At 46.3% G+C, this 15,327-nt stretch overlaps 12 non-coding genes across 12 annotated transcripts; all 12 read left to right on the top strand.

Moving 5' to 3' along the window:
• Positions 1-544: 544 nt before the first annotated feature.
• LOC130395135 (5S ribosomal RNA) lies at positions 545-663 on the top strand. Its single transcript, XR_008898226.1, has one exon. It is a non-coding gene; the product is annotated as a 5S ribosomal RNA (ribosomal RNA).
• A 530-nt stretch (positions 664-1,193) lies between these two features.
• LOC130401078 (5S ribosomal RNA) lies at positions 1,194-1,312 on the top strand. The gene has a single exon (XR_008903539.1). It is a non-coding gene; the product is annotated as a 5S ribosomal RNA (ribosomal RNA).
• Positions 1,313-1,829: 517 nt separating this feature from the next.
• Positions 1,830-1,948, top strand: LOC130394110 (5S ribosomal RNA). The gene has a single exon (XR_008897300.1). It is a non-coding gene; the product is annotated as a 5S ribosomal RNA (ribosomal RNA).
• Positions 1,949-2,477: 529 nt separating this feature from the next.
• LOC130394358 (5S ribosomal RNA) lies at positions 2,478-2,596 on the top strand. The gene has a single exon (XR_008897525.1). It is a non-coding gene; the product is annotated as a 5S ribosomal RNA (ribosomal RNA).
• A 530-nt stretch (positions 2,597-3,126) lies between these two features.
• LOC130401196 (5S ribosomal RNA) lies at positions 3,127-3,245 on the top strand. Its single transcript, XR_008903661.1, has one exon. It is a non-coding gene; the product is annotated as a 5S ribosomal RNA (ribosomal RNA).
• Positions 3,246-3,773: 528 nt separating this feature from the next.
• On the top strand, positions 3,774-3,892 carry LOC130395334 (5S ribosomal RNA). Its single transcript, XR_008898403.1, has one exon. It is a non-coding gene; the product is annotated as a 5S ribosomal RNA (ribosomal RNA).
• Positions 3,893-4,410: 518 nt separating this feature from the next.
• Positions 4,411-4,529, top strand: LOC130399934 (5S ribosomal RNA). The gene has a single exon (XR_008902426.1). It is a non-coding gene; the product is annotated as a 5S ribosomal RNA (ribosomal RNA).
• Positions 4,530-5,046: 517 nt separating this feature from the next.
• On the top strand, positions 5,047-5,165 carry LOC130395131 (5S ribosomal RNA). The gene has a single exon (XR_008898223.1). It is a non-coding gene; the product is annotated as a 5S ribosomal RNA (ribosomal RNA).
• Positions 5,166-5,684: 519 nt separating this feature from the next.
• Positions 5,685-5,803, top strand: LOC130401197 (5S ribosomal RNA). Its single transcript, XR_008903662.1, has one exon. It is a non-coding gene; the product is annotated as a 5S ribosomal RNA (ribosomal RNA).
• A 521-nt stretch (positions 5,804-6,324) lies between these two features.
• LOC130399793 (5S ribosomal RNA) lies at positions 6,325-6,443 on the top strand. Its single transcript, XR_008902291.1, has one exon. It is a non-coding gene; the product is annotated as a 5S ribosomal RNA (ribosomal RNA).
• Positions 6,444-10,403: 3,960 nt separating this feature from the next.
• LOC130395063 (5S ribosomal RNA) lies at positions 10,404-10,523 on the top strand. Its single transcript, XR_008898162.1, has one exon. It is a non-coding gene; the product is annotated as a 5S ribosomal RNA (ribosomal RNA).
• Positions 10,524-11,179: 656 nt separating this feature from the next.
• Positions 11,180-11,299, top strand: LOC130394082 (5S ribosomal RNA). Its single transcript, XR_008897276.1, has one exon. It is a non-coding gene; the product is annotated as a 5S ribosomal RNA (ribosomal RNA).
• The last annotated feature ends 4,028 nt before the right edge of the window (positions 11,300-15,327 follow it).

Consider the following 15,327-nt stretch of genomic DNA (forward strand, 5'->3'; position numbering starts at 1 on the left):
TGGGAATACCAGGTGCTGTAAGCTTTTTTCTTTTTCAACTCGAGCTCATTGACTCCGTGGCGTACCGTGACCTGATGTTTACTGCCAACCGCTTTGGAGGATTTAAGCAACATACAAAAACTGACAACGTCTCTCAAAACTATTTTTGTGAAACATGAGGACAGTATAGTGATACTGCCAGCAGGGAGCACCAGAGAGCTGAACCGACAGTTGTACATTTCTTAAACTTTCACCAACACAAACACGCACGCTCACTTCAGATCATGGGAGGACGTCAATAAATCACCACCCATTCTCTGACACTTTAACCGTTAACCTTGTTTCAAACATTTAACATCACACGCACACGCAGTGTATTTCAGATAATTAATGAATTCAGATGTCACAATGATCGTTTACATGGATAAGGAGTCCTACTGAATCAATTACTGCCGTTTATATCTAACTAATGATTGTTTTTGTAAGAGTGTAACGTCGAGCCTCAGCAGCTTTCTCACTCCTTATGTGCTACTGTATAAAACCTGGTTTTGCGCCTGCATTTATTGCTTACGGCCATACCACCCTGAACACGCCAGATCTCGTTTGATCTAGGAAGCTAAGCAGGGTCGGGCCTGGTTAGTACTTGGATGGGAGACCGCCTGGGAATACCAGGTGCTGTAAGCTTTTTCTTTTTCAACTCGAGCTCATTGCCTCCGTGGCCTACCGTGGCGTACCGTGACCTGATGTTTACTGCCAACCGCTTTGGAGGATTTAAGCAACATACAAAAACTGACAACGTCTCTCAAAACTATTTTTGTGAAACATGAGGACAGTATAGTGATACTGCCAGCAGGGAGCACCAGAGAGCTGAACCGACAGTTGTACATTTCTTAAACTTTCACCAACACAAACACGCACGCTCACTTCAGATCATGGGAGGACGTCAAAAAATCACAAACCCATTCTCTGACACTTTAACCGTTAACCTTGGTTCAAACATTTAACATCACACGCACACGCAGTGTATTTCAGATAATTAATGAATTCAGATGTCACAATGATCGTTTACATGGATAAGGAGTCCTACTGAATCAATTACTGCCGTTTATATCTAACTAATGATTGTTTTTGTAAGAGTGTAACGTCGAGCCTCAGCAGCTTTCTCACTCCTTATGTGCTACTGTATAAAACCTGGTTTTGCGCCTGCACTAATTGCTTACGGCCATACCACCCTGAACACGCCTGATCTCGTCTGATCTCGGAAGCTAAGCAGGGTCGGGCCTGGTTAGTACTTGGATGGGAGACCGCCTGGGAATACCAGGTGCTATAAGCTTATTCTTTTTCAACTCGAGCTCATTGACTCCGTGGCGTACCGTGACCTGATGTTTACTGCCAACCACTTTGGAGGATTTAAGCAACATACAAAAACTGACAACGTCTCAAAAGTATTTTTGTGAAACATGAGGACAGTATAGTGATACTGCCAGCAGGGAGCACCAGAGAGCTGAACCGACAGTTGTACATTTCTTAAACTTTCACCAACACAAACACGCAGGCTCACTTCAGATCATGGGAGGACGTCAAAAAATCACCACCCATTCTCTGACACTTTAACCGTTAACCTTGGTTCAAACATTTAACATCACACGCACACGCAGTGTATTTCAGATAATTAATGAATTCAGATGTCACAATGATCGTTTACATGGATAAGGAGTCCTACTGAATCAATTACTGCCGTTTATATCTAACTAATGATTGTTTTTGTAAAAGTGTAACGTCGAGCCTCAGCAGCTTTCTCACTCCTTATGTGCTACTGTATAAAACCTGGTTTTGCGCCTGCACTAATTGCTTACGGCCATACCACTCTGAACACGCCCGATCTCGTTTGATCTCGGAAGCTAAGCAGGGTCGGGCCTGGTTAGTACTTGGTTGGGAGACTGCCTGGGAATACCAGGTGCTGTAAGCTTTTTCTTTTTCAACTCGAGCTCATTTCCTCCGTGGCCTACCGTGGCGTACCGTGACCTGATGTTTACTGCCAACCGCTTTGGAGGATTTAAGCAACATACAAAAACTGACAACGTCTCTCAAAACTATTTTTGTGAAACATGAGGACTGTATAGTGATACTGCCAGCAGGGAGCACCAGAGAGCTGAAACGACAGTTGTACACTTCTTAAACTTTCACCAACACAAACACGCACGCTCACTTCAGATCATGGGAGGACGTCAAAAAATCACCACCCATTCTCTGACACTTTAACCGTTAACCTTGGTTCAAACATTTAACATCACACGCACACGCAGTGTATTTCAGATAATTAATGAATTCAGATGTCACAATGATCGTTTACATGGATAAGGAGTCCTACTGAATCAATTACTGCCGTTTATATCTAACTAATGATTGTTTTTGTAAAAGTGTAACGTCGAGCCTCAGCAGCTTTCTCACTCCTTATGTGCTACTGTATAAAACCTGGTTTTGCGCCTGCACTAATTGCTTACGGCCATACCACCCTGAACACGCCCCATCTCGTCTGAACTCGGAAGCTAAGCAGGGTCGGGCCTGGTTAGTACTTGGATGGGAGTCCGCCTGGGAATACCAGGTGCTGTAAGCTTTTTCTTTTTCAACTCGAGCTCATTGACTCCGTGGCCTACCGTGGCGTACCGTGACCTGATGTTTACTGCCAACCGCTTTGGAGGATTTAAGCAACATACAAAAACTGACAACGTCTCTCAAAACTATTTTTGTGAAACATGAGGACAGTATAGTGATACTGCCAGCAGGGAGCACCAGAGAGCTGAACCGACAGTTGTACATTTCTTAAACTTTCACCAACACAAACACGCACGCTCACTTCAGATCATTGGAGGACGTCAAAAAAATCACCACCCATTCTCTGACACTTTAACCGTTAACCTTGGTTCAAACATTTAACATCACACGCACACGCAGTGTATTTCAGATAATTAATGAATTCAGATGTCACAATGATCGTTTACATGGATAAGGAGTCCTACTGAATCAATTACTGCCGTTTATATCTAACTTATGATTGTTTTTGTAAGAGTGTAACGTCGAGCCTCAGCAGCTTTCTCACTCCTTATGTGCTACTGTATAAAACCTGGTTTTGCGCCTGCACTAATTGGTTTCGGCCATACCACCCTGAACACGCCCGATCTCGTCTGATCTCGGAAGCTAAGCAGGGTCGGGCCTGGTTAGTACTTGGATGGGAGACCGCCTGGGAATACCAGGTGCTGTAAGCTTTTTCTTTTTCAACTCGAGCTCATTAACTCCGTGGCCTACCGTGGCGTACCGTGACCTGATGTTTACTGCCAACCGCTTTGGAGGATTTAAGCAACATACAAAAACTGACAACGTCTCTCAAAACTATTTTTGTGAAACATGAGGACAGTATAGTGATACTGCCAGCAGGGAGCACCAGAGAGCTGAACCGACAGTTGTACATTTCTTAAACTTTCACCAACACAAACACGCACGCTCACTTCAGATCATTGGAGGACGTCAAAAAATCACCACCCATTCTCTGACACTTTAACCGTTAACCTTGGTTCAAACATTTAACATCACACGCACACGCAGTGTATTTCAGATAATTAATGAATTCAGATGTCACAATGATCGTTTACATGGATAAGGAGTCCTACTGAATCAATTACTGCCGTTTATATCTAACTTATGATTGTTTTTGTAAGAGTGTAACGTCGAGCCTCAGCAGCTTTCTCACTCCTTATGTGCTACTGTATAAAACCTGGTTTTGCGCCTGCACTAATTGGTTCGGCCATACCACCCTGAACACGCCCGATCTCGTCTGATCTCGGAAGCTAAGCAGGGTCGGGCCTGGTTAGTACTTGGATGGGAGACCGCCTGGGAATACCAGGTGCTGTAAGCTTTTTCTTTTTCAACTCGAGCTCATTGACTCCGTGGCGTACCGTGACCTGATGTTTACTGCCAACCGCTTTGGAGGATTTAAGCAACATACAAAACTGACAACGTCTCTCAAAACTGTTTTTGTGAAACATGAGGACAGTATAGTGATACTGCCAGCAGGGAGCACCAGAGAGCTGAACCGACAGTTGTACATTTCTTAAACTTTCACCAACACAAACACGCACGCTCACTTCAGATCATGGGAGGACGTCAAAAAATCACCACCCATTCTCTGACACTTTAACCGTTAACCTTGGTTCAAACATTTAACATCACACGCACACGCAGTGTTTTTCAGATAATTAATGAATTCAGATGTCACAATGATGGTTTACATGGATAAGGAGTCCTACTGAATCAATTACTGCCGTTTATATCTAACTAATGATTGTTTTTGTAAGAGTGTAACGTCGAGCCTCAGCAGCTTTCTCACTCCTTATGTGCTACTGTATAAAACCTGGTTTTGCGCCTGCACTAATTGCTTACGGCCATACCACCCTGAACACGCCCGATCTCGTCTGATCTCGGAAGCTAAGCAGGGTCGGGCCTGGTTAGTACTTGGATGGGAGTCCGCCTGGGAATACCAGGTGCTGTAAGCTTTTTCTTTTTCAACTCGAGCTCATTGACTCCGTGGCGTACCGTGACCTGATGTTTACTGCCAACCACTTTGGAGGATTTAAGCAACATACAAAAACTGACAACGTCTCAAAACTATTTTTGTGAAACATGAGGACAGTATAGTGATACTGCCAGCAGGGAGCACCAGAGAGCTGAACCGACAGTTGTACATTTCTTAAACTTTCACCAACACAAACACGCAGGCTCACTTCAGATCATGGGAGGACGTCAAAAAATCACCACCCATTCTCTGACACTTTAACCGTTAACCTTGGTTCAAACATTTAACATCACACGCACACGCAGTGTATTTCAGATAATTAATGAATTCAGATGTCACAATGATCGTTTACATGGATAAGGAGTCCTACTGAATCAATTACTGCCGTTTATATCTAACTAATGATTGTTTTTGTAAAAGTGTAACGTCGAGCCTCAGCAGCTTTCTCACTCCTTATGTGCTACTGTATAAAACCTGGTTTTGCGCCTGCACTAATTGCTTACGGCCATACCACCCTGAACACGCCCGATCTCGTTTGATTTCGGACGCTAAGCAGGGTCGGGCCTGGTTAGTACTTGGCTGGGAGACCGACTGGGAATACCAGGTGCTGTAAGCTTTTTCTTTTTCAACTCGAGCTCATTGACTCCGTGGCGTACCGTGACCTGATGTTTACTGCCAACCGCTTTGGAGGATTTAAGCAACATACAAAAACTGACAACGTCTCTCAAAACTATTTTTGTGAAACATGAGGACAGTATAGTGATACTGCCAGCAGGGAGCACCAGAGAGCTGAACCGACAGTTGTACATTTCTTAAACTTTCACCAACACAAACACGCACGCTCACTTCAGATCATTGGAGGACGTCAAAAAATCACCACCCATTCTCTGACACTTTAACCGTTAACCTTGGTTCAAACATTTAACATCACACGCACACGCAGTGTATTTCAGATAATTAATGAATTCAGATGTCACAATGATCGTTTACATGGATAAGGAGTCCTACTGAATCAATTACTGCCGTTTATATCTAACTTATGATTGTTTTTGTAAGAGTGTAACGTCGAGCCTCAGCAGCTTTCTCACTCCTTATGTGCTACTGTATAAAACCTGGTTTTGCGCCTGCACTAATTGGTTTCGGCCATACCACCCTGAACACGCCCGATCTCGTCTGATCTCGGAAGCTAAGCAGGGTCGGGCCTGGTTAGTACTTGGATGGGAGACCGCCTGGGAATACCAGGTGCTGTAAGCTTTTTCTTTTTCAACTCGAGCTCATTGACTCCGTGGCGTACCGTGACCTGATGTTTACTGCCAACCGCTTTGGAGGATTTAAGCAACATACAAAAACTGACAACGTCTCTCAAAACTGTTTTTGTGAAACATGAGGACAGTATAGTGATACTGCCAGCAGGGAGCACCAGAGAGCTGAACCGACAGTTGTACATTTCTTAAACTTTCACCAACACAAACACGCACGCTCACTTCAGATCATGGGAGGACGTTAAAAAAAATCACCACCCATTCTCTGACACTTTAACCGTTAACCTTGGTTCAAACATTTAACATCACACGCACACGCAGTGTATTTCAGATAATTAATGAATTCAGATGTCACAATGATCGTTTACATGGATAAGGAGTCCTACTGAATCAATTACTGCCGTTTATATCTAACTAATGATTGTTTTTGTAAAAGTGTAACGTCGAGCCTCAGCAGCTTTCTCACTCCTTATGTGCTACTGTATAAAACCTGGTTTTGCGCCTGCACTAATTGCTTACGGCCATACCACCCTGAACACGCCCGATCTCGTCTGAACTCGGAAGCTAAGCAGGGTCGGGCCTGGTTAGTACTTGGATGGGAGACCGCCTGGGAATACTAGGTGCTGTAAGCTATTTCTTTTTCAACTCGAGCTCATTGACTCCGTGGCCTACCGTGGCGTACCGTGACCTGATGTTTACTGCCAACCGCTTTGGAGGATTTAAGCAACATACAAAAACTGACAACGTCTCTCAAAACTATTTTTGTGAAACATGAGGACAGTATAGTGATACTGCCAGCAGGGAGCACCAGAGAGCTGAACCGACAGTTGTACATTTCTTAAACTTTCACCAACACAAACACGCACGCTCACTTCAGATCATGGGAGGACGTCAAAAAATCACCACCCATTCTCTGACACTTTAATAATAATAATAATAAATTGTATTTATAATGCACTTTATATTCAAGAATCTCAAAGTGCTTCAGAGAAAAAAATACCAAAAAACTATTAAAAAGGGGGAACCTCAAAGAAAGTTTAGCTAAATGCTCTTTTAAAGAGATGGGTTTTGAGGTTCCGTTTAAAAAGAGCTGTAGTCTGTGGAGCCCTCAGGTGGTCAGGGAGGGCGTTCCATAGTCTAGGGGCAGCAGCAGAAAAGGCCCGATCACCCATGGTGCACAGCTTCGTATGTCGGGTTTGGAGGGTGTGAGTGGATCCTGAACGGAGTGTACGTGAGTTTGTCGGGGGGGTGAGGAGTTCCTGAAGGTAGAGGGGGGCAAGTCCGTGAAGGCACTGGTGGGTGAGGAGGGAGACCTTGTACTCAATTCTGAGTGAGACAGGGAGCCAGTGCAGTGATTTCAGGATGGGGGTGATGTGGTCATGCTTGCGCACCCTCATCAGGACCCTGGCAGCACTGTTTTGAATGTATTGGAGCCTCTGGATGCTCTTGCCAGGGATCCCAATGAGGAGTGCATTGCAGTAGTCCAACCTGGAGGAGACAAAGGCATGGACGAGCTTCTCTGCATCAGCCAGGGTGAGTGATTGGCGGAGTTTGGCGATGTTCCTGAGGTGGTATAAAGCTGTCTTACAGAGGTGTTTGATGTGGGTGTCAAAATTAAGTTGTGGGTCCATTTTAACACCGAGGTTGGTGACGGATGTGGAAAGGGGGATGTTTTTGCCAGAGAAGGTGATATTGGTGATGGTGGGGGAGCGGAGCTGATGTGGCGTGCCAATAAGGATGGCTTCCGTTTTATGGCTGTTAAGTTGTAGGAAGTTGAGCTTCATCCACGCCTCTATCTCCTCCAGGCAGGTGGTCAGTGTGGATGTTGGCAGAGGAGCAGAAGAAGTGGGGGTTGTCCTGATGTAGAGCTGTGTATCATCAGCATAGCAGTGGTAAGACAAGCCATGCCTGCTAATGACACTACCCAGGGGGAGCATGTACAGTGAGAACAGTGTGGGGCCCAACACCGAGCCCTGGGGGACACCGCAGGTGACGTTGTTGGTGTGTGATTTTGCTTTGCCCAGGGCAACGTGCTCAGTTCTGTCAGTGAGGTACGAGGTGAACCAGTTCTTTACATTTCCTGATAGTCCAATGGTGTATTGCAGGCGGTGAAGGAGAATATTGTGGTCAACCGTATCAAAAGCAGCTGTTAAGTCCAGGAGGATGAGGAGAGATGGGGAGCCGGTGTCTGCTGCCATCAGGAGGTCATTTGTGACCCTGACCAAGGCTGTTTCTGTACTGTGGCCATAGCGGAAACCAGACTGGAATTTTTCAAACAAGTGATGTTGTATGAGGTGATCCTGGAGTTGTGCTGCAACTGTTTTTACCAGAACTTTTGACAGAAATGGGAGATTTGAGATGGGCCTGTAGTTGGAGAGGACTTCTGGATCAAGGGTAGGTTTTTTTAATGTTGGTCTGATGACAGCAGTTTTTAATGCAGATGGGATATGGCCGGCCAGGAGGGAGTGGTTAATGATATTGGTGATGAGTGGAGAGACAGCAGAGATGTTGGCCTTCAGCAGAGCTGTAGGGAAGGGGTCTAGTGCACAGGTGGATGGCTTCATTTTCCTGATGACGTCCTCCACCTCTTCCTTTGTGATGCTGGAGAAGGAGCAGAGGGTCTGGACAGAGTCAATCGGTGGGTCAGCAGTTTGAAGGGGCAGGGCAGTAGTGATGGAGAGGTGTGAGCGGATGTTATTCACTTTTTGTTTAAAAAAGTTGATATGCATGTTGCACCTCTCCGTGGTGACATCAGATTGGGATGGTAAAGGGGGTTTGAGAAGGTGATGAACAGTTGAAAAGAGCTGTTTGGAGTTACCAGGGCTATTGTTGATTATTGCGGAATAGAACCTGGACCGTGCATTATTCAGGGCTTCAGCATATGCCCTCCCGTGTTCCCTGTATGCCTGTTTGTGAACGGTCAGACCAGAGGCCTTGAGTCGCCGCTCAAGGACACGCCCAGCAGCCTTCATTGTACGTAGTTCACTGGTGTACCAGGGTGCGGAGCGCGAGAAGGAGACTGACCTCGATGTTAAGGGGGCGTGGAGATCCAGGAGACTGCTCAGGGACTGGTTGTATAAGTCCACTGAGTCAGCAAGAGAGAGGGAGTCAGTTGAGCCAGAGGAGAGATGTTGAAGGTCCAGGGCCAGGGCATCCATGTTGATATTTTTCACATTCCTGAAGTGGATCTGCCGCTTTGGTTTGGCGTGGGAGGAAGGAAAAGGGAGCTCCATTGACACAACTCTGTGATCCGAGACGCCAAGATCATAGACCTGTAGGTTGCTGATGGGGGCGGAGTTTGAGATGACCAGGTCAATTGTGTGTCCTCTGGAGTGTGTGGGGGCATCAACATGTTGTTGTAGGTTGAGGGAGTCTAGCAGCTGAAGAAAATCAGCAGCGGGCTGGCATGAGGGGGTGTCAACATGAATATTTAAATCACCCAGAATGATGGTATTGGCAGAGGTAGTACAGAGTGTTGTGAGGAGATCAGACATTTCCGGGATGAAAGCAGAGTTGGGTTTAGGGGGCCTGTATATGAGTAGAACAGTCATGGGATGGGGGGCTTGCATGTGAATGCAAGACATTCAAAGGAGGAAGTTGTAGGCAGCACCATGGGGGACAACTCCAGGTCCTGTTTGTGGATGACAGCTAGGCCACCACCGCGTCCAGTTCTGCGGGCTGCCTCCAAGTAACTGTAGCCTGGGGGACAGGCTTCGTTTAGGGCAGAGTAAACCTCTGGCTGGTGCCAGGTTTCTGTTAGACACATGAAGTCAAGTCCTTTTTCCCTGATATGCTCTTCAATCAAGCTGGATTTATTATTCAAGGATTGAGTGTTGAAAAGTTCAAATTTAACCAGTGACTGTGGAGTTATTCTCTGTACTGGTCGCAGAGCCTTAAAATCCACTCCGCGCAGGTTGGAATCCACTCCATGAAATCTATCCAGCCGGGAGTGCGGGGATCTCGCGATGTTACGTCTTTTGCCCTCAGCCGTCTCAGCGGACCTAATGGATGTGATGAAGCCGGCAGGCTGACCATAAATAAAGTTTCTCCCTGAGCCTCTGTGGATATATCGAGGTCTACGCAATAGTCCTAGCTGCTTAATGGTGGAAATACAGGGTGGGATGGAGCGATTGTTGTACTTCAGCAGCTGTGGGGCGAAGTACGTCAACATCGAACCTGATGTTGAGTGATGTTTGCCTGTTAGCAGCTAGGTACGGACCCGACGCATCTGGGGAAGAGCTGGGAGGCAGTGCAGAAAATCCACGAGACAGTAGAGACAGCTTAGCAGGTTGACCAGGGCATATTCCTCACCAGGATCGCCGAAAAAAAAAAAAAAAAAAAAAAAAAAAACTTTAACCGTTAACCTTGGTTCAAACATTTAACATCACACGCACACGCAGTGTATTTCAGATAATTAATGAATTCAGATGTCACAATGATCGTTTACATGGATAAGGAGTCCTACTGAATCAATTACTGCCGTTTATATCTAACTAATGATTGTTTTTGTAAGAGTGTAACGTCGAGCCTCAGCAGCTTTCTCACTCCTTATGTGCTTCTGTATAAAACCTGGTTTTGCGCCTGCACTAATTGCTTACGGCCATGCCACCCTGAACACGCCCGATCTCGTCTGATCTCGGAAGCTAAGCAGGGTCGGGCCTGGTTAGTACTTGGATGGGAGACCTTCTCAGAAGCCCAGGTTGCTGTAAGTAGTGACGGGTGTCACCAAAAAAGAAAAAAAACACGCCCGATCTCGTTTGATCTCGGATGCTAAGCAGGGTCGGGCCTGGTTAGTACTTGGATGGGAGACCGCCTGGGAATACCAGGTGCTGTAAGCATTTTCTTTTTTCAACTCGAGCTCATTGCCTCCGTGGCCTACCGTGGCGTACCGTGACCTGATGTTTACTGCCAACCGCTTTGGAGGATTTAAGCAACATACAAAAACTGACAACGTCTCTCAAAACTATTTTTGTGAAACATGAGGACAGTATAGTGATACTGCCAGCAGGGAGCACCAGAGAGCTGAACCGACAGTTGTACATTTCTTAAACTTTCACCAACACAAACACGCACGCTCACTTCAGATCATGGGAGGACGTCAAAAAATCACCACCCATTCTCTGACACTTTAACCGTTAACCTTGGTTCAAACATTTAACATCACACGCACACGCAGTGTATTTCAGATAATTAATGAATTCCGATGTCACAATGATCGTTTACATGGATAAGGAGTCCTACTGAATCAATTACTGCCGTTTATATCTAACTATTGATTGTTTTTGTAAGAGTGTAACGTCGAGCCTCAGCAGCTTTCTCACTCCTTATGTGCTACTGTATAAAACCTGGTTTTGCACCTGTACTAATTGCTTACGGCCATACCACCCTGAACACGCCCGATCTCGTCAGATCTCGGAAGCTAAGCAGGGTCGGGCCTGATTAGTACTTGGATGGGAGACCTCCTCAGAAGCCCAGGTTGCTGTAAGTTGTGACGGGTGTCACCAAAATAGAAAAAAACACGCCCATTGAGGAAGTGATACGCTCATTGAGGAAGTGTTTGGTGTGCTTGAGTGGTGAGAGGAGGACGGTGTTGGAGCGAGGATTCTTTTGGTGGTAAATCAAGTATTTATAGATATTTTTTTGGTTAGTTTTTCGTCTCGTCGTTTATTCCCCCGACAGCTTGCTGTTTGGGGGAGTATTAGTATACTTTAGTTCGGTTTTTTCCGATGTCTCACGCGGTTTCGGAAACTCGAATGGAGGACGGCATGGAACGGAACACGGCTCCTGCTGCGGTGACGGATGGTGGTTGTGTGGCGAAGAGGACATCGGAGGACGTACTAGGCGGGAGACCGGTGACTGCGGAGAGAGCAACAAGAGAGAAGGAGGACAAGGTTGCGGATGGTGGCCCGAGCTACAGCAGGGAGTTGTCTGTGGCTGTGGAGCTTGTGGGAGAGGAGAAAATCCCGATGATTGAGATGCTAAGGGCGATGCAGAGTGTATGTGGATTGGTCTTGGGATGTCGCTACCTCTCATTGAACCAATATGAAGTAACGATGAATCACCCCAACGGGAAGAGGCGATTGTTGGATGGTTTTAGGATAAGGGGGACCAGCGTCGTCGCAAAAGACTTGACTGCAGATGAGATGGTGGTGTCCTTTATGAGTCTACCAGTGTACATTACGGATGAGGAGATTCTGAAGAAGCTTGCGGACTGGGGTGTGGAGGCAGTTTCGCCGATTGCAAGGAGGAAGTGGCCTGGGATGACCATATGTGAGGGTACACGGTTTGTTAAGGTGAAGTTTAACAAGGAAGTACGGTCCTTGCCTTGGTCCACACGTTTTGACACTGAAAAGGGTGCTGAATATTTCCGTGTCATCCATGACAGACAATTAAAGGTGTGTAGATTGTGCATCCAGCCTGGACATATAGTGAGGGACTGTCCTGACTTCCTCTGTCGGAAGTGCGGGAAGCAGGGGCACTATGCAAGGGAGTGTGTGGCTGTGATTAAATGCAGAGAGTGTGGTAATAGAAAGGAAAATTGTGTGTGTAAGGAGGAGCAGGTGGGAGGGGGTGCCCTCTCAGTTGACCCAGACTCAAGGGCTGTATCGTTGGAGAGTGAGGGAAGTGGAGGGGAAGAGAGTGCGGAAGAGGAGATGGAGCACGGGGAGCTGTCTGACGGGGAGACAGTCTTGGACAGTCAGCTACAGGTTGAGCTGAAGGACCCGGGTGTGGGGGGCACGGGGTTGCCCGGGGGGCAAAGCTCTCAAGTAGAGCTTTCCTCTCTACCGGCATCTGGGCACCCTACACCAGCGGAGGGCATAGCCAAGGTGCCGCGGGGGTCTGGACAGTTGGGGAACGAGGCGGGACATGGCACGGGGGCTAGCCTGGAAGTTGATTTGGTTGTGTCAATGGCCCCGGCATCAGGGGGAGATGGGGGCACAGGGATGGGGGGGGGCAGGAGCTCTCAAGCGGGGCTCCTCTCTTTACAGGCGCCCGGGTGGCCTACAGTAGAGGAAGATGCAGCCTGGGGGTCTTGTGCTGTGACTATTGAGGATACAGCCGACGCGTCTCATTGGCGTGGTATGGCGCCTATAATTCCCCCCCCACACTGGCTGATGGAAGGGAGAGGGAGAATAAGTCTGGGAATGAGGCGTTGGGTGTTTGTAGGGAGAGGGCGCCCAGGGTCAGACGCAGGAGAGGGGTTGATTCCGATGAGGAACAGAGGAACTTGAAAAAGAAAGGGGTACGTAAAAAAAAAAATGATTTTAACAGTAATACCCACTCTGTGTCTTTTGATTTCAATGGTCACACTCACATCAATTAACATCAACGGTCTTAACAATATGGCGAAGTTTGATGAGGTGTTAATCCATTTTAAATCCGATATTTTAGTGCTGCAGGAAACAAACTGGACACAGGCTAAAATGCCAGAAATCAAGGAGAAATGGAGGGGACTGTTATTCGTCAACTGTGGGACGGCAAGATCGTGTGGTGTGGCAATACTTGTAAAGGAGGATGTGGTTGGGAATGTGAAGGAGGTTCTGAATGATGGGAAGGGGAGGGTGATTGGAATCGATTTTGATGTTAATAATGTAACGTATAGACTAATTAATGTATACGCACCTAACAGAGAAGTGGAAAAAAGGCTATTTTTATCTCTCTTGGTTTGCTCTGCACTAGGAATTGTGTTCTCGTGGGAGATTTTAATGTGTTTTGTAGCAAGCTGGATGTTTATAGGAGAGATAGTTTTAGACAGGATTCGGCCCGGAAGGCTTTGTTCAAAATGATTGAGGATGGGGGTTTGGTCGATGTGTGGAGGGTTAGAAATGCTGCCAAGAGGGAATTTTCTAGGAGGCAGATAGTGAACGGAGTGCTAAAGCAAAGTAGGATCGATTTATGTTTAGCACGACAGGACATCGCTGATACTTTGAGCAGTGTACAGTATAAATTCACTGGTTATAGTGATCATGCAGCAATAATCTTTCAGATGGGTGACAGAAGTAGAGGGACAGGGGGGGGAGTTTGGTGTTTGAATACAAGTGTGTTGGAAGAGAGCGAGTATATTGAGATGGTGAGAGGGTGTGTTAAGGAGCAAATGAATTGTGTGGGGTATGATGCAGACGTGTGTGAGTGGTGGGAATGTGTGAAGATAAAGGTGAAAATGTTGAGCATCAATTATTGTAAAAAGCGGAGTCAAGTAAAGAGGAGGACGGAATGTGTATTGAGAGAGCGAATGGCTGAGGAATTGAGGAGGTTAGATGACGATGTGAATAGGGACTTAGCTGACTACATAGGCATTAAAGGGGAATTAGAATCTTATGAAAGGGAGAGGTGTAAAGGGGCAATAGTTAGGAATCGGGCGCAGTATGCGGTAGATGGGGAGAAATGTACGTCTTTCTTTTTGGGGCTGGAAAAACGGAAACAGGGTAGAACATACATAGCTCAGATAGAGGATGAGAGAGGGGAAGTGGTACATGATTTTGTGGGGGTGTTGGAGAGAGTGCAGGGGTTTTACAGTGATTTATTTAGCAAAGGCTATGTAGATAAGGATAGTGTGGACAAGGTATTAGGAACGGTTGAGCATGTGTTATCGGATAGTGATAGGGAAGTATGTGAGTGTGAGTTAGGAGAATCGGAGGTGATGGCGGCTGTCAGCAGCCTGTCCAATAACAAAAGTCCTGGCTCTGATGGATTGCCGGCAGAGTTTTACAAGTGCTTGAGTGAGTTGTTATGTCCGATTTTATTAAAGGTATATAGGGAAATGGAAAGGTTAGGGATGGTTAGCAAGTCGATGTCGACGGGGTTAATAGCGGTACTCTACAAGAATAAGGGTAGTAAATTGCAGTTAGGGAACTACAGAGGGTTAAGTCTGTTGAACACTGACTATAAGGTACTGGCCAAAACTTTAGCTAATCGGATTAAGTCGGTAGTAGGGACCATAGTTTCATCAACCCAAACTTACAGTATTCCAGGGAGAGATATAGCGGACACGATAGGGTTAGTTAGGGATGTAGTGAGGCATATGAAAGAAGAGGGAGGTGTAGTATTGAGTGTAGATTTTAACAAAGCTTTTGATAGGGTAGAACATGAGTTTATGTTTAGGGCGCTAGAGAGATTTGGTTTTGGGGATAGGTTAGTGAAGTGGATTCGATTATTGTATAGTAATGCAAAGAGTAGGGTCAAGTGTAACGGGGTATTGACGGATAGTTTTAGATTAGAGAGGTCAGTTAGGCAGGGTTGTCCGTTATCTGCATTATTGTACAGTATAACGGCTGAACCATTAGCCACCATGCTAAAAAAGGATCAGCACATACAAGGCATCAACATCCCGGGAGGAGGTAGGAGTTTAATCCATCAATACGCAGATGACACAAGCATTACAGTTAGGAATTTGGCCAGTGTGAAAAGGGTAATTGAGTTATTGGGAATATATGGGAGTGCATCGGGGCAAAGATTAACCTGGAAAAGTCAGAGATCCTTTGTGTAGGGGCAGTGGATATGAGCGAGTGTGACATT

Source organism: Gadus chalcogrammus, chromosome 12, assembly GCF_026213295.1.
Source record: "Gadus chalcogrammus isolate NIFS_2021 chromosome 12, NIFS_Gcha_1.0, whole genome shotgun sequence".
Taxonomy (NCBI): domain Eukaryota; kingdom Metazoa; phylum Chordata; class Actinopteri; order Gadiformes; family Gadidae; genus Gadus; species Gadus chalcogrammus.